General features: G+C 41.5%; 1 protein-coding gene across 1 annotated transcript in view; it reads right to left on the bottom strand.

Moving 5' to 3' along the window:
• LOC134615614 (NLR family CARD domain-containing protein 3-like) overlaps window positions 1–18,997 on the bottom strand; it is a 182,888-nt gene that overhangs the window by 26,508 nt on the left and 137,383 nt on the right. The window lies entirely within an intron of this gene.

The following is an 18,997-nucleotide window of genomic DNA, read 5'->3' as shown; positions in this document are numbered from 1 at the left end:
TGTATATATATGTATATATATATATATACACACACACACATATATGTGTATGTGTGTGTATATATATGTATATATATATATATACACACACACACATATATGTGTATGTGTGTGTTTCTTTTAGAATGTTTAAGTATGTAATGAGAATAAAATTATAAAATGAATATTCCTTGCTTGATTTATATGCATGTTTTAAACATCAAATAAAGATTTCTTTCAGCTGTTACATGTGAATGTGGTTTCTTAGAAATATATGAAGGGTTAATTTTATATATTTTTGAATGATTTTAAATAAGTTTAAATTGTATTTTGAAATATATTTTATAAATATATTTCAAAATATAAAAAAACAGCCAAAAAATATATGTGTTAAAACACATTTCAAAATATATTATAAATATATTTTTTAAATATATTTTAAAATACATTTTGAAATATATTTCAAAATATACAAAAAATGGCCAAAAAATATATGTGCTAAAATATATTTCAAAATATATAAATATATTTTAAAATATATTTTAGCACATATATTTTTTGGCCATTTTTTGTATATTTTGAAATATGTTTCAAAATGTATTTTAAAATATATTTTTTTACCGTATGGGAAGACCTCAAGCAGTACGGGTCGGCAGTAATACATCCAGCACCATCATTTTAAACACGGGGGCCCCTCAGGGATGTGTGCTGAGCCCCCTCCTCTTCACTCTGCTGACCCATGACTGCACTCCATCATACAGCTCCAACCTCTTCATCAAGTTTGCAGACGACACAACGGTGGTGGGTCTCATTAGCAACAGGGATGAGACCAACTACAGAAGTGAGGTGAGACGCCTGGCCACGTGGTGTGTTGACAACAATCTCTCTCTGAATGTGGAGAAGACGAAGGAGATTGTTGTGGACTTCAGGAGAATGCACACCCAACATGCTCCTCTGACCATTGACGGAGCGTCTGTGGAGAGAGTGAGCAGCACTAAGTTCTTGGGTGTGCACATCACAGAGGATCTCTCCTGGACGTACAACACCACAGCACTGGCCAAGAAATCACAGCAGCGTCTCTTCTTTCTCCGCAAACTAAGAAGAGCAGGAGCACCAGCCCCCATCATGTACACTTTCTACAGAGGCACCATAGAGAGCATCCTGTCGAGCTGCATCACTGTGTGGTTTGGAGCCTGCAATGCGTCCTGTCACAGAACCCTCCAACGCATAGTGAGAGCTGCAGAGAGGATCATTGGTGTCTCTCTCCCCTCCCTCCAGGACATTTACAGCACCCGTCTCACTAAAAAAGCCCTTTGCATAGCGGCTGATCCCACCCACCCAATGCAAAGCTTCTTCAAGCTGCTGCCGTCAGGGAGGCGACTGAGGAGTCTCCAAGCCAGGACCAGCAGACTGAAGGACAGCTTCATCCATCAGGCTGTCAGGAAGCTTAACTCCCTCCCGATTCTGCCCCCTCTCCCTTCTCTCCTCCACGGTCTCACTGAACTCTGTCACACACACACACACACACACACACACACACACTCTCTGACTCACTCACTGGCCTGCACCAGTTATTAGCCACCTGTGGAGCATTGGACTGCCATTACCTCATAAGACTTTGTTCTGTTACACTACCTCCTACCGTACATTACCAAATCTCCATTTGCACTATTTGCCTATTTGCACTACCCTGCCTGGTCTACACTGAATGTCATCTACCGTTACCGTTACCTGAATATTGTATATTGTATATTGTATAGCTTGTACTGTATTTATTCAAATTTTTACTTTTTAATTATTTTACTTGCATTTTTAATCTCTCTCTTATATTTAAATGTTCATTGCTACTTCTTCTAGGGTTTGAGAGTAACGGAATTTCTATTCTCTGTATGTCCTGTACATATGGCAGAATTGACAAATAAAGTTGACTTTGACTTTGACTTTGACTTTATTTTTACTACTACCTGTAATTTATTGCAGATTACTTTTATTTGCTTAATTGTTTGCTCAATTGTGTGGTTGGAGGATGTGTTTGTGCGTGTGCGTGAGAACATTTATGCAAACATTTTTCTTGTAAAACAAAGGAGGCCCTAGCAAAAAAAGTTTGGGAACCACTGGATTACACATTCCAACCTCTGAAATGGCAACATCTAGAGCAACTGTCAGAAAAGATTCCACCACAATTGGATTGCGAAGTAGGCCTTTCAAGTAGGCTTGTCAACGAGCCCTTCACCCAAGAGAGATCCTGTCTGGTGATGAGAATCATCCATATGCATAGCGAACTAATCTCGGCTGGACCATTGTTGGTTTCTCACATTCAGCAAGTGATGACAACGAAGCAATGTTATTAAAAGGTGCCACAGTTTGAACCAGATAACCGACTGGCATGCTGCATGCTATGCTACACAGTGTCTACCATCCATACAAACCCGGCAAGATCCGTGTGGTATTTGACTGTTCTGCACGCTACCAAGAAACCTCTCTAAATGACCATCTTTTGACAGGTCCAGACCTGACTAACACAGTAGCTTACGTGTTTTGTCAATTTAGAAACAGTCCAATGGCCTTAATGTGTGACATAAAAAAATGTTTCACCAGTTCCACGTTGCAAGGGAACATCAAGACTATCTCAGGTTCCTCTGGTGGGATGGAGGTGATTTGGAGTATTTTATACACACACACACACACACACACACACATATATATATATATATATATATATATATATATATACATATATATATATATATATATATATTTGTACGTTCACACTGCAGGTCTTAATGCTCAATTCCGATTTTTTTTATCAAATCCTATTCTTTTGTCTGCTTGTTCACAGTACAAATAAAATGTGACAGCAAATGCGCTCTAGTGTGAACCCTCAAAGCGGCCCGCATGCGCAAAAGAAGATGTCACACACAGCGCGCTCTGTTTAGACCCAGAGCAAACAGTACTGTTTGACTGATTAATATTAATTAATATAAAGACTTGTTTCGGACTTTGTTTCCCAATTTTGCTTTAAGTTATAAAGTTATTTTGTTTTTTACATATGGCCTAATAATGATCCTTATTGCTGTTTTAGAGAGGAGCAGTGCTTCATATACAGTATAAATAGAATGTTCACGTTTGTCCAATGTTGTCTTCCCAACAGTTTCACTAACATCTACACCGGATGGCAAGGAAGCCTTTGCGATGTCTAATTGGGCGCTTCTCCGGCGCTGATAATTGGCGTCTGACTTGTGTCAGTGACGTAAAAGATGGATTTGATGTGACTTGACCATTCAAACAGCAGTTGCTTTCTGAAACATCAGATTTGAAAATATCGGATTTGTGCCGTTCACACTGTCATACCATGATCGGATATGAGTTGCAAAGGGTCAAAAAAGTCAGATTTGATCCACTTTCGTCTGCAGTGTGAACGTAGCCTTAGTTACTCAGCATTACATTTAATCCTTATTATCTGCTCCTCTCACTTCACTTTACCTCTGACAACAAGAAAATTTAGCCAACAGTTTATAAACTTTGGTGAAATAAGGAAGAGGCATCAACACGGTCACCTATACTGTCCTCCAGCAGGACAGTATAGGTGAATAGTAGACTTAAAGTACACTAAGTCAAAGACAGAAACCTTACTTAAACACCAAATATTCACCGGCTGTACCTCCTGATCCAGGATTCAAAGACGATCAGCAGAGTTAACATGTTGGAGAATTGGGCTTTCCAGTTCTTTCAAACACAGCTGTACTCAGAGAAACAGATGCAGAGACAGAGAAACATCATTTGACTGAAGAAGAGTTCAGCTCTCTTCTTCAAACTCTGTAGAGACACAAGAGACAGGAGCATCAAGGGATGCTTTGAATGACCATGTTCCTGTTAAATACAGTTACAGTTTTAACAGGATGTTTTACTGAAACTGTTTGAAAACATATCTTTGTTATTGTTACTGCTACCTTATATGTACTTGTTGAATTTAAGGAATATTTTGGAAGAATCAGTTACATAGAAGCTTTTTCCGTATTGTGTGTTGTAGAATGTAACAGCTGAACTTTTTATTTGGGTCCTAACAAGTTGCACAGGAAGTCAGAATCAGGCCAATCAGATCTAAACCTACAAACCCACAGAGCCAAGAGCAAACCTTTCTCTGCATTTCTGCCTGTGTTAGAAGAGGATGTGGTTTCACCGAATATGTACACTTCCTGTGATCATAGTCCTGCAAATGTTTGTCCAACTTACGGGCCCATACAGGTGTTAAACAACAGAAAATGTGGTTGCTAAGCTGTTGCTAGTTGTGCTGATGTCACACAGACCAGGATGAGGTGGAGAATAAAACAGAGAAACCTCAGACTGTTCTCTTCTTCCTGCTCAGGTCAAAGTTTATCTTCTTGTTCATGTAACACCCAATAGATTTGATGTTTTCACTTCTGATCTTTCAAAGATTAGCTTTTTTTGCTCGAGTGGAAGAAAACTGAAGTGGTTCCTTCTGAGCTCCTGAAATTACATCTTGTCTTCTGTTTGTGTTCTGGTACTTTCTCAACTCCAGGGGCTCACCTAGGGGGAGGGGTGAAGGTGCCCCCATGTCTCTAACATCCTCTCAATGTTGGGATGGTGAATGAAGGAGTTTTGTGCAGTTCCAGCAGAGACACTAAAACACAGCAGTGATTGTGTCTAAAAAGACACACATGAACTAAATACAGTGAAGCTGCTGTTTGCTGAGTGTAATCAAATGTCTGAGGGAGCTCACTGCATAGGAACATTTACATCTTTCCTCTTTTATTTCACTGTGAAGGCTAAACCCTCTCTGAAATAAGCAGCATCATTTCAGCAAGAGGTTAACAGTCAAACATTTCAAACAGGAAGTGATCAGAAGTCTTCAAAAGTCTTTGAACCCTGAAATGCTGAGAGCAAATCTGCTGTTCCAGCTCAGCTGCTGATCATAGTTTCCAGCTGCACATTCATCACATCAGAGAAACAATCATTGTATAACTGGATTTCAGTCTACATGTAGTTTAGCTGCAAAATCAACTTTTAGACAACTGAAAACCATTGAAAAGAATTTTTACATTGCATCGTTTTTAAAACTGGCACTGGGGTTGGCTGGGTCTGGGGCAGGTTGTCCGCTTCCTTCTGGATCACTCCTAATTACGGGAGGGCACCTGTCCATCCACACTTCAGACTATGCTCCGGCATAGTCTCCACTACATAATGACATGAACATTTTTAATCGAACAGAAACATTAGCAAGAGGATCCTATAGAGTGTCCATGGTGCTTCTCTTGGGAGAGTAAATATATCTGGCACTACAAAACATCCTGACCATAATTGTTATTGCTAATACTGCTGAATAGCACAGGTTAAAAAAATTGTTACCTTCAAACATTCAAACATCTGGAAAATGTCCCACATTCTGAACCACAAACTCCATAATGTATTGAAAACACCAGTGTGTGAATGTGAGAGTGAATGAATAGTGGAATTGTAAAGCGCTTTGGGTGCCTAGAAAAGCGCTATATAAATGCAATCCATAATTATTATTAACTAAACAGTTATTTTTCTACAGATCATCAGGAAATTATTTACATTTTTTTGCTTCAAACTACAAACACCAGGACAATAAACATTTCTATAAACAGCAGCTGAAACTTCCAGAAACTAAAGACAAAACAGCTCGATGCTTCAACAATGAGATTAACTATGAACCTACTGTTTGTAGCCATCTTTTATACACAGGCTGAAGATAGTCTAGAGTGGAAATGATCATTTACACCTGCTTAGAGAGATTTAGTGTTAAAACACACATTCTCACAATCACTTAAAGGAGGAAGAGTGGTTAATGGTTGGTCCAATGCTCTGGTCATTGGTCCAGCTGTGAGTCCATTACCATGAACTATGGAGCAGCAGATTTGTGCTGTTTGTGCTGGAGCTAAGCTGCACACAGCTGATGTTAGCCAAGAAAACATTACACACTGAAAAACATTACCTTCATATGGAGCTTCACACAGAAATGATCATCATCAGTCACGAACAAAGTAAAGGAAGGTGAAAGCAAACTTTGAGCAGGACGGAAAGAACACGAGAGGCGTCCACAGACCAACATCACAGCAGTGGTGTGTGGTGACTTCTACACAAAGGCAAGCAGTGAAGATACCAACCCCACCCCCAACACACACCAAACAAAAATCTACCACTACTGAGCAATTTAACAAGATAAACTGGATCCAGTTAATGCTTATGCCCTCATTTTTGTACACTTATTTCAATTTTTCTTTTTTAATTTGGTGATCACTTTGACTGTGTTATAGCTTGTGGCATGGAATTTTGCAGAAAATCTTCTTTTCAGTCTTTTTTTTTTTTTTTTTAAATGTAATGTTTTTTACTCTTACATGTCATCCATACTCTGTTGATGCATTTTGCATGCTTTCGACACCTTTATGGGCAAAAATGTACATACAGAAAATCTTACTCTTGAAAGAGACTCACTGAAATGTCGCGAAAGCAGCCTTTAGCTACTCTGATATGTGCTGTGTGCTTGCAAGTTTAGGTCTGTTCAGTATAACTCATCAAGTGCTTCTCAAAAGGGACTCATAACTGGGCGAGCAAGGGGACGAGCCTGCCCAAATGGTGGCCGAGCTGGCAGCCACACAGCAGGAGCAGGTGGCGATGTCACACCGCCACACAGCACTGGAGGTCGAGGCACCTCCCCAGCCAGAGGTGGAGATCAACAGGGTGCACGAGGGACTTGCCAGCCTGAGCTGGATGAAGTTGAGGGATATACCCAGTCCGAAGTCAGTGTGCTGTATGGACAGGCTGTGCTTCCACCAGAGGACAGCGTGCTGTGTGGTCCTGCGCGCCAGCTGCCTGTGAGCTCTGGCTCACGACCAGGCCTGCTGCGCTCGATGCCTACCCAGCCGCCTTAAACCTCGCCTGCTCAAAGTCTGTGCTCTCTCTGCTGTTGTTGTGATAGTAACCATGAGTGCTAATAAACGATGCTGAAAAGCATGAGCATGAAAATACCATCGGGTCTGCTGCCGTATGTTTACAAATGTCTTTTAGAGCTTTGTTATAAAGTGCCATCAATTAAATATGGCATGTACATTTTAAATGAGCAGTCCTCATGTTTAAATTTAAGCTCTCTTCTTCCTCTCCTATCTCTTGTGAAGTTAACACTCTGTCCTTTCTCTCCTTGTGAAATACAGCAGATGGAACTTTAGTTGCAACACACTTTGAGACAAACTGCAAACAAATAGTTTGTATGTTTGCTGATGTTTGTCGATAGAATAGTTGATAGAAACACTGCATTTAAAATGACCTGCCACTTAAAAACATTATTCCCTTCATGCTTGCTCCTCTTCAGCATCTCCAGTTAGAAGCTGAAGCATTGCTTCACAGCATGAACCTCCTGTGACCTCCTCATACGGAGACCTTACACTGGGTTTATTCATTCTGCTTCCTCTACCCCCAACAAGAGCTCCAGTTTGACCCAGTTTGATCAATGTTTGATCAATCAATTTGATATGAATCCATGAATCTCAGTACAGTCAGTCCTATCTGGACATCGGGACGGAGATCAGGTAGTTTTAGTGATCAGTCTGTGGTGTGCAGTGGGTGCATTCTCACCTGCTCATTTGTCTGACTGTTGTGAACCAAACACAGATCAGTTCAGTGTTCTGACAGTGTGTGTTTGCACGCACAATTATTGTGTTGTTTTTACCTGCTCATCCATGTGCAGCCTTTCTCTCTTTGCTCATCTGACCCACTGTCACCTCCTCCTTTCTCCTGCCCAAGCTGAATGGATGTATGAATGTGAGAGTGAATGAATAGTTGTATTGTAAAGCGCTATATAAATGCAATCCATTATTATTATTATTATTACACCTCCTCTGTCACCACCTTCACTCTCCTCTGCACCTCCTCTGTCACCACCTTCATTCTCCTCTGCACCTCCCCTGCCACCTCCTTCACTCTTCTCTACACCTCCCCTGTCACCTCCTTCACTCTCCTCTGTCACCTCCTTCACTCTCCTCTACACCTCCTCTGTCACCACCTTCACTCTCCTCTGCACCTCCTCTGGGTGAATTCAGTGAAACTGACGTTGATCCTAGACAGCCTGCTACATCACTGGCAGCCTCTGGCTTTTCCTCACAGGAGGCTCAGCTGGCAATGAAACAACTAACTAACCAACTCCAGTCAACAAACCATCAGCTAACTTAACAACACAGGTATTTAACTCCTTTGGGTCGGACTTTTTTTCTTTATTACAAGCGATTGGTCTGGACCAACAATTAAATAGTGTCGCCTGTCCGCCTCTTTTCATGTCTGATGTCTCCACAGTTCAGTTTGCAAGCATTTAGTTAGCACCAGAAACTGTGCTAACAAACATACAGCAAATAGTGAAGGTTTGGTAGAGAAAGCCGGTTGGGTAATACCAAGTATTCAGGGAAGGAGGGGGGTTAAATCCACCATCTTTGGTTCAGTGATGAGTTTCATGTTTTCCCTCCCGTGTTTGTGTGCGTCCTCTCCGATACTCCAGCTTCCTCCCACAGTCCAAACACATGCAGTTAGTGGGGTCAGGTTAACTGTGAGTGGTTGTGTGTCTCTGTGATATTCCACCTTAATAAATGACTTCCTGTTAGCATTAAGTGCTTCTGTAGGACTGATGTCATTTTCATGGGTTGGATCATTTAAATGAAGCTGGACTCAGATGCAGTAAATAAGTTGATTGATCATTAATGAATAAAGCTGGTCAAATCCATCACGTGGACACATGTGATTGTGTAGTATTGATCCCAATGCTGGTATTAGTACTGGATCAATAACACTGGATGGATGCGTTCAGCATGGAGCCCCTGAGCTGTGTTACAGACAAACATGAAACTGACAGGTCTGTGTCATTCACAGTCTGTAACACTTCTAAACAACAGAGGCTGACCCAAGTGTCTCAGAGCCAGGCACGCTCACATCACAGCTCTCTAAAGAAGTTTCAAAATAAGAGCTGAAACATTCAGTGATCATGTGTTCAGACTCGTAATGATTACTCTCATAAATCCTGATCTTTGTATTTCCTGTGTGTTGCATCAATAACTGAGATTCATCGTATCACACAGCTGTGCTGCTGCTGCTGCTGGTGATGTCAGCACATCTGGAACAATACGAGGTATCTGCTACCAGACTGAGCAGGACGTGAGACCTGTGGACTGTTTAAAGCTGTCCCTCCACAGGTCACTCAGACCTGATCCACACCTCAGTGAGATTCTCTGACTTCCTCAGTAGAGACAGAAACCATTCAGATCTGGGACGATCAGCTGACTGATGATGTCACACAGACTGTGTTTTTCAGGAACAGTGATTCTGATGTGAGCCTGCTAGCTGACAGCAGACCTGATGAAACCACATGTTCACATCTGTGAGGACAGACTGGACTCTTTGACTGCACCTTGGTTCTCCTCAGAGGTCTGTACAGGAGCATGTCCACCCCCACTGAAGATCTCAGTCACTGTGAAACATAGAAAGCTGCTTGTGTGGCCTCTGCCTCACATGTAGATGCAGCTACAGGTTTCTCTGTCAGTCAGACTGAAACAGTGTCCTGATGCTGCATCATTCAGCTCTGTGCCCCAGTCAGCATCACTGTGTCTACCAGTGTCAGTGTTTCTTTTCCTGTAACACTCAGCACAGGCTCAGCTGGTATCCAGTGTTGGACTTTCAGCTGCTGTCATAGATCCTTTAACATAGATCAGCTCTGCTACATGTTGTTAGATCAGTGCAGCTGCCTGTCATGTCCTGATATTTCTCTGCGTCAGCAGCTTCTCCATCAGAGGTTCACATGGAGCTGATCCAGTATCTCCAGTAACTGTGTTCTGTGCCTCACTGGTTCATCCTTCTGTCTGTGTGACGTCAGTCAGATGTTAAACTCTGTAATCTTCACTGTGTCACAGAGTTCAGTGAGTCCCGTTATTCACAGGATCAATCAGATCATCAGAGAACAGCTGATCAGCAATCAGTGGTGCCAACAGCGCCTCCTGTGGTGAGAGGATGCAATAATGCGATGTAGCATTTTTACACTGAACACTTGCAGTCATGGAAACTGTCTGTTGGATCTGTGTGACGTTGCTTTCTTGTGTTGCTTTCTTGGTTCGAGTTCCTCACAAATGTCCAGATTATTCTTCTAATGAGGCGTCGACCATGTTTTCAGTTCTTTGGAAGAAAACATCGCCCTTTGCCATCCTTACTTTTCTTTGACTTCTTCAAATGCAGCTTAACTCCAGCTGGTATTTTCTTGGACTCTGCAGCTGTTTCTGGTCATCAGTTCATTCCTGCAAACCTCTGAACCTGAACAACAATGATGCTGCATTGCTGGCTGATCCCAAAAGCTTGATTCTGTTTATCTGGACATTTTCACGTTTGCTCACTGATCAGGTGACTTCTTCAGTCTCAGCTGACTGCAGCTTTACAACCTTACAAACAGCACATTTGCACAATGACTGAAACCAGCAGCACCTGATATATATGATACTAATATAATAAATATACATGTATAATCCATACTAATGATGAAGGAGCAGAGCTCACAGTGTTCATTCAGTGAACTACTCAGTTTATTTTGGGCCTCAGAAATGCTCACTCTGTTTGTACATCACTGTCAGCAATAGACTCATTCTGCTGTGGACAGGAACACATGTGACATCACTTCCTGTTTGTTTGTGACTGAAGAGGAAGAAGTTTACAAGGAATCATTTAGAAGAGTTTCAAACATCAACTGATTGAATCCATGAATCTGAAAACGTGTTTGTGAGTGAAAGAGACAGACATGTACAGACTGAACTATCTGTTCAACAGTCAGAGTGTTTCTCTAACAGGAGACACTCTTTACACTCCACTCAGCACAGGGACACTGAGGAACCACGAGACCAGGGACTGAACATAAATCCAGGATAAAGAGTTTGAGTGAATGTGGTGTTGAAGGTGTGGAGGTGGATCAGAGTGTCAGAGGAGACTCTGTAGAAGGACAGAGTGCCAGCAGGACAGTCCACATACACTGCTACTCTGTTAGAGACAGAGGAGGAGGAGGAGGAGGAGGATGTTTGTCTGTTATTGTGAAGGACAGAACGAGGACCATCATCAGAGCAGCTCAGACTCCAGGACTGATAATTGTGTCCAAACAAACAGTCAGCACTGCCTCCTTTCCTTCTGATGCTTCTGTAACTCACTGATATATAAATGTCTCCTCTCCACTCGACCTCCCAGTAACAGCGACCAGTCAGACCATTTCTACACAGCAGCTGAGGACAAACATCAAATCTGTCTGGATGATCAGGATATGACTGAACCTCCTCCACATGTGTCACCTTCCTGTTGTTGTCAGAAAGTTGGAGCTTTGTGTTCACTGTGTTTGTGTCGATTGTAAGTTGACAGGAATCTGATGGAGAGAACAAACACAATCCAGCTGCAGTTATTGATCCATCATCTGTTCATTGATTGACACTTTGATGATGACTCCTTACATGATGAAGATGGTTGAATGTGTGCTGCTTTGTTTTCATGAATCCCATTAAAAACACACTTACACTTCCTCAGACCTGGTCTCAACCATCGGACTCCAGCAGGCTCCACCCTGAAAGGAGGAGGGGTCAGAGCAGTCAGCATGCACACATGGACATTACATGGCTCTCACACACACTGTTACACACTGAGGATGGCTCAAAGCTCGGCTCCACTGTTTTATTCAAAGAAATCTACATTTATTTATCAGCACATTTAAAAACAGGTTGAGCCAAAGTGCTGCACAGAGTAGAGATAAAATAGGAAACATACACAGTAATTACTATAAAGACTCGTCAGAATTGAAAGCTACAGCGATCGATAAAGCTCACCTCTGTTTTTATGTCTAGTTCTGGTCAGAAGCTACTTATCTGCAGACCTGAGGGCTCTGCTTGGATTATTTTTGTTAAAGAGAGATAAGATGGAGCTAATCCATTCAGAGATTTAAAGACAAACAACAAGATCTGGAAGTGGATTCTACGACGTACTGGTAACCAGTGGAAAAAGCTGGAAAAAGCTGGTGATGGGTCGTCTAGCACAGAGCCACCGCTGGAACCAGACAATTCATGAGGGAGAGAACTGTGACAGCGCCGTTCCTTCACTTGACCTCAGTCGCTCTCGTCTGCTCCCTCGTAACACTGCTCTTTATTGAGGTTACATGAATATGCATAAGTTCATTAACATATGACGTCTTACACAGGTATGAACAAAGAGTACCAGTCTGTGCATAGTGTAGGTGTGTGTGTGTGTGACAGATGTGACCCTGTGACCCCAAAGCTGATGCTAGGAGTCCAGCGGTCCCCCTAACAAAGGGCTCTTACTTAACCAGATACAGAGTAGGTGTCCTCCTATACCATAAATGAGTAAGAGAAGGTACAACCTCTCTCATGACCCCAAGTTGTGTGTGCATGCCAGAGCACTCTGGAAGGGATACAGAGTCTTTACAGACTACTAAGGATCAAACCTCTATCATTATGCAATCGATTATAAAACTCTAAGCATATATGAGTAAATATTTCTAAGCATAAATGACAATCAGCAATATAAACTGTGAGATTATTCTGTTATCATATGTTACCTTATATATGTAATCAAGGTAGTTGAATTATGGTAACAGCTGTAGGCCATGTATTATTCTTTAGTTTAAACGGTGTGCTGTGTATGTAGTTTAGGCCTCATTATACTTTTGGGGTAAAAGAATATAATCATTTTGTAGTTATTAGATAAGTGCTCATCACCCTGTATATTTGATATGCTGTGAATGTCGTACACTGTGTTCTTGACATGCTTGATTGCTGAATCATAAAAAGTAAGGTTATATGCAGGAGACTCTGTGTCTGGGACAGGGGAGATAGACCACATTCCAGGCCCCCACCTATCTTCAGAGCAGAGGAAACAGGGAGCCAAGGTCAGGAGCCAGTCTTGCTAAGAATTAGAAAAACATGTGAGGATGTAGGTTTTACAACCTAGATGGGGGCCACTAGAGAGTATAAGAGGCTGTGAAATCCGTCACCATTTTGAGACTTGCTGTGACCCTCTGCAGGCAGGTCTCCCCATCATGATGGTTTTGTGCTCATAAGTGTTGAATTGTATGGAAATAAATAATGGTTGATTGAGCATTTATACACCGAGTATTGTCCTTCCTTTAGCCCAAAGATTAAAAGAATTGGGAGATTTTAACAAAACCTTACAGCTGGTTTTAATAACAGAATTTATTAGTTTCTCAAATGAGAAAGAGCTATCGAGAAACACTCCTAAATCTTTAGTTCTGAACTTTTCCAGTGGGCCAAGGTCAACATTATCTGCTAATGCTAAATATGCTGCCGTTATTAACTAATGCTAATTGACTTGAATTAGCATTATTCACTAATGTTAACACTGTGGTGGACCACTAGAGGGCTCCACTCACACCCAGTGTTAAGGAAGTGTGTTCCTGTGTTTTGTGGCGCGATATGTGCAGTTGATGTTGGAGAGGAATAAAGAAGGAGTGAGAACTGAGAGCTCTGTGTCGTTAATGCTTACCTTCACATTGAGAACTGAGAGCTCTGTGTCGTTAATGCTTACCTCCACATTGGTGACCCCTGATTCGAGCATACAACGGGCTGCAGATAACTCCGCTATGGATGCATCACCGGCCGCCGGACCTCCTCCTCCTGTTGCAGCTACGTTCGCTGTGGCGCTGAAACTGCTGGACTTTTGGCTCCATGACCCCCCCGTCATGGTTCGTACACATGGAGGCTCAGTTCGCCCTTCGCGGCATCTCGGCTGACGACGCGAGGTATCACGATGTGGTGGCCTCGCTCGACCCGCTGGCCACCCGTCGCGCGATGACGCTCCTCAGGACCCACCCGCCCAAGGGAAATACGCCGCACTTAAAGAGCTGCCTCTTTGGCGCTTTGCCCTCTCCGACGCTGAACGAGCCCAACAGCTCCTCAACTTTTCAGGCTTGGGTGGCGGTACCGTGCTCGAGCTCATGGAGAACATGCTATCGTTGCTCGGGCCGGATGACGGGGTATTCCTCTTCATCCACCTCTTCCTCTGCCAACTACCGGCCGCCGTGAGAGCTGTCCTCGCAATCTCCCCGCTTCTACCTGCGAAGGATTACAGGGAGTGCAGAATTATTAGGCAAATGAGTATTTTGTCCACATCATCCTCTTCATGCATGTTGTCTTACTCCAAGCTGTATAGGCTCGAAAGCCTACTACCAATTAAGCATATTAGGTGATGTGCATCTCTGTAATGAGAAGGGGTGTGGTCTAATGACATCAACACCCTATATCAGGTGTGCATAATTATTAGGCAACTTCCTTTCCTTTGGCAAAATGGGTCAACAAACAAACTAAAAACTACTTCCAAAAACATTCAGCTTTGATATTAATGAGTTTTTTGGGTTCATTGAGAACATGGTTGTTGTTCAATAATAAAATTATTCCTCAAAAATACAACTTGCCTAATAATTCTGCACTCCCTGTATATTATTGGGAAAAAACATATCTAAGTGATGTGGCAGGGAACAAAGGAAAGCACGTAAGAACTGACACTAAATTACACTTACTTACAAAGAAGAGAAAACTGACAAAGGCAAGCAAGTAAACTGAGTGGAATACAGAACAATCACATATTACAAAATAAATCAGGAAATTACTTCTGGGAGTCACTGAGTCAACATTTTCTAAGCAAGTGTCCTCAATTCCAGTTACAGAGTCAATTATAGTGTGGGAAGTAAAGATTAAAACAAACAGAAAGTTAACTGTCCCAGTTAGTAATAACTGACATATAAACATGCTAAGAATATTCAGTAATAATCAGGAAGCAGCCAAACTGGCATGATCAGAGGTTTTAGTTAGTTAATTGTCATCTTTCAATTCATCCTGATCAAATGATAAGATCGAGAGGTCCTGAGGCAGGAAAGTTTCTGGTGATATAACCATGAATTGCAAGAATAGTGACTGACATGTGTTGGTGAGACGTCACAGGACACTGTTGTAGTTTTCTTTCCACTGGTTTAACAAGCTGGATGAGGACAGAGAACACCAGGCTGCTCTGTCACTGATGGCTTTCCAGAAATGGAGGTGCTCGGCTATATTTTTTATTTCCTGGTGCAGGATGTGGAAGTCTTTAATGTGCAAATAATGTCCCCTGTCCCTGGCACCTACTGTGAGGGGTGTGGCACCTGCTGTGGTGGAGCCGTTGCAAGGCCTGGGTCGTGTAGCAGCAACCAGCTCCTCCAGAGATGCTGTCCTGGTGAGGGAGAAGTTCATGGCCCACTTCTATGTGGAGGGAGCTGTGTCTTGGCAGCCAAAAGAATAGCCTGTTTGAAGTCCGAGTGACTTCCCCAAAACGGCTCTTTTAAGAGCCACCCACAAATCTCTAAAGAGCGTTCCTGCCTTTTTAAATTTTTCTTAATAAATGGAGCTTCCCTCCAAAACAAACAAACCTCTCTTTATGCTCTTAAATAATTGCTCTTCACTATGTTCCTATATACAGTGGGATGCAAAAGTTTGGGCAACCTTGTTAATAGTCATTAATTTCCTGTATACATCGTTGGTTGTTACAATAAAAAATGTCAGTTACATATATCATATATGAGACACACACACTGACATACAATAAATATTTATTTAATTTCTTTTTTTGTGGTGCCTAACTTTATGCGCCTGTTTGATTTTGTTTAAACGATTATTGCACACTTTCTGTAAATCCAATAAACTTCATTTCACTTCTCAAATATCATTGTGTGTGTCTCCTCCTTTAGCACAAAAGCTGAGAAATGACATGAATGTTTATGGGATTATTGTGTGCAATAATCAGCATAAACTTCTTGTATGTGCAGATGATATGCTAGTACTTCTGACGCAGCCTGGGGAGTCTATTCCATTACAATATAGAGAACATTTTACATCACTCTCAGGGTACCATGTTAACTGGGACCAATCACAGGCAGTGCCTATGTCAGGACAGTGTCCTTATACTTTAATCTCTCCCTTATGTTCCCTCGTTCCATCTAGTCTGCCACGCCTTCATTCTAGTTTCCAGTTTTATTGTGAAGGTCGTGTTCCCATGTTTGGCGTGTCTTATTGTGCTTCTCCTGTGGCTTCTAGGTAATTTGTGTTAGCTGTGTTCCCCGTGTGTCCTCACTTCCCTCGTTATCCCTTTTGTATTAGTGTCTGTGTCTTCCTGTGCTTGTTCCCGAGAGTCTGCATTTGGGTCCTTTTAAGCCTACATACAGCCAATTGTCATGGTGCAGTCATCATCTTGATACAGCTGATATATAGTCTAATTATCTCTATAATCAGAGATAATTTGTATACCCAACTATCTCAGACCATTCACAGACCACCAAATATGGCCTGGAAGTCCCGAGGTCAAAATGGGAGACACACCCTCGGGTGGTGGAGAATGGCCGAGCTAAGATCCTGTTGGACTTTCAGATCAGCAAAAAGCATCTGCTGCTTCGAGGTTCTTTGAAGAACGAGCAAGTAGAGACACTACCAGAAGGAATCCCTCAGCAGATGCAATACTGGAAGTGAGATCCTACATTGATGAGCCCCTTTGCTGGAGGTGTAGACCCACTGAGCCGGTGGGTTTCTAAAATTAGAAATATCCTGTCTCAGAGTGATGCTGAAAAACTAGTTCATGCATTAATTACTTCCAGGCTGGACTGCTGTAATTCATTATTATCAGGATGTCCTTTTAAACTCGCTGAAAAGTCTTCTGCTAATCCAAAATGCTGCAGCAAGGGTACTGACAGGGACTAGAAAGAGAGCAGATTTCTCCTGCATTGGCTTCCCTTCACTGGCTTCCTGTTAAATCCAGAATTGAAAATCCTGCTCCTCACATACAAGGTCTTAAATAATCAGGCCCCATCTTATCTTAATGACCTTGTAGTACCATATCACCCTATTAGAGCACTTCGCTCTCGCTCTGCAGGCCTACTTGTTGTTCCTAAAGTATTTAAAAGTAGAATGGGAGGGAGAGCCTTCAGTTTTCAGGCCCCTCTTCTGTGGAACCAGCTTCCAGTTTGGATTCAGGAGACAGACACTATCTCTACTTTTAAAATTATGCTTAAAACTTTCCTTATTGCTAAAGCATATAGTTAGGGCTGGACCAGGTGACCCTGAATCCTCCCTTAGTTATGCTGCAATAGACGTAGGCTGCCGGGGATTCCCATGATGCATTGAATTTTTCCTTTCCAGTCACCTTTCTCACTCACTATGTGTTAATAGACCTCTCTGCATCGAATCATATCTGTTATTAATTTCTGTCTCTCTTCCACAGCATGTCTTTATCCTGTTTTCCTTCTCTCACCCCAACCAATCACAGCAGATGGCCCCGCCCCTCCCTGAGCCTGGTTCTGCCGGAGGTTTCTTCCTGTTAAAAGGGAGTTTTTCCTTCCCACCGACGCCAAAGTGCTTGCTCATAGGGGGTCATATGATTGTTGGGTTTTTCTCTGTATCTATTATTGTGCGATCTACTGTACAATATAAAGCGCCTTGAGGCAACTTTTGTTGTGATTTGGAGGTATATAAATAAAATTGAATTGAATTGAATTAAACTTACCCAGGTGATGACACGGAGACTGTGCATTGTGGCAACATCAATCCCCTCTGAGAGAATCTTCTCCAAAACAGGGCAGATAGTTACTGACAGAAAAAACCTTATCAGCTCCTCAAAGCTGAGACACTTGGTATTTCTAAATGCCAACCTTTACCTTAATTTAAGATCTGGGTGGTCATTTTTTTTTCTTTTTGTTTTCCATATTTTAATCTATATTTTATTGTGTTGTGGTTTGCAGTGTTTTGTGTTGTGTCACTTTAAATTTGTTATAAAGGAAAAAGCTGAAAATTGAAATAGTTAAAAGTTAAATTGTAAATAGTTGGGTTTTGTGTTTTATAATTTATTTTTTAGATTTTATGCGGAGTGAATAAATAAAAGCATATTTATATAATAAACATATATAAATAAAAACACATTTTTTACATTAGTAATTCATTTTGTGCATAATTTTATATTATTGTTGCTAGTCAATTAAAGCAACAAAACAACCCAAAGAGACGCTTGGGAGCCGAAAGAGCCGTCTCTTTTTAGTGAGCCGAGCCAAAAGCGCAGGTTCTCTAAAAAGAGCAGGAATTCTCATCACTAGCATTGAGAGTCAGTACTTATTTGGAACTACTGACACCACAGAATATCCATATAATATGTGATACTGTCTTGTATGAGTATATAACACAGCTAAGAATGCTTGCAACCAAAAATGACAGTTTGAAAAATTACAAGAAAGTCACAAGAAAATATTGTTTTAAATGAGATGACTTGAGACTTTTGCAAATTACTTTATGAGTGCAGTTTTGTGTGCACTTGTCTATCCTGTAGTCTATCATAAGTTTGATAATGATTAAAAGAGTACATGCTGAAGAAAAAAAAATTCACCAAATAACCACTCCAATGTATTGAAAATACAGTCCTTTGATATAACTACTGATTTTCCATATGTTTGATATTCTTTTAATTAATTTTTGATTTCTTGCTAATCTTCTGATATTAGGCTCTAATTCTAGAATAGAAAGGTGTATTCTCTGTACCAGAGTGGCCTTTGCCCTTGCCACTGGACTTTGAACAGAACCTTTGGCTTAATATCTTAAAGGTCTTCTGGAAAAACAGTGTTTCCCCAAAGGTTCAGTTCAAACTGTCAATGTCAAAATTAGGAACATAGCTAGAACATTTGCTGCGCCCAAATGTTATAACATCAGTAACTAAGGTATAAATGCCAACCCTGTCATTTTCCTGGTCTTTCCTGTTTTGTTTTGTTTTGTTTTCACTGTTATTCATGTGCATGTTCTCACGAAGACTCAGCTTGGATTTTTACTGTGAAGAATTTGACAAAGTCATTGCAGGCCATGGTTGAATGAAGTTCAGCTGCCACTGACACAGGAGGGTTTGTCAGCTTGTCAACTGTAGAAAATAAGACCCGAAAATTATGACTGTT

Source organism: Pelmatolapia mariae, linkage group LG3_W (assembly GCF_036321145.2).
Source record: "Pelmatolapia mariae isolate MD_Pm_ZW linkage group LG3_W, Pm_UMD_F_2, whole genome shotgun sequence".
Classification (NCBI taxonomy): Eukaryota; Metazoa; Chordata; class Actinopteri; order Cichliformes; family Cichlidae; genus Pelmatolapia; species Pelmatolapia mariae.
The sequence above is the reverse complement of the archived record's forward strand: the minus strand, read 5'-3'. Positions and strand labels throughout refer to the sequence as shown.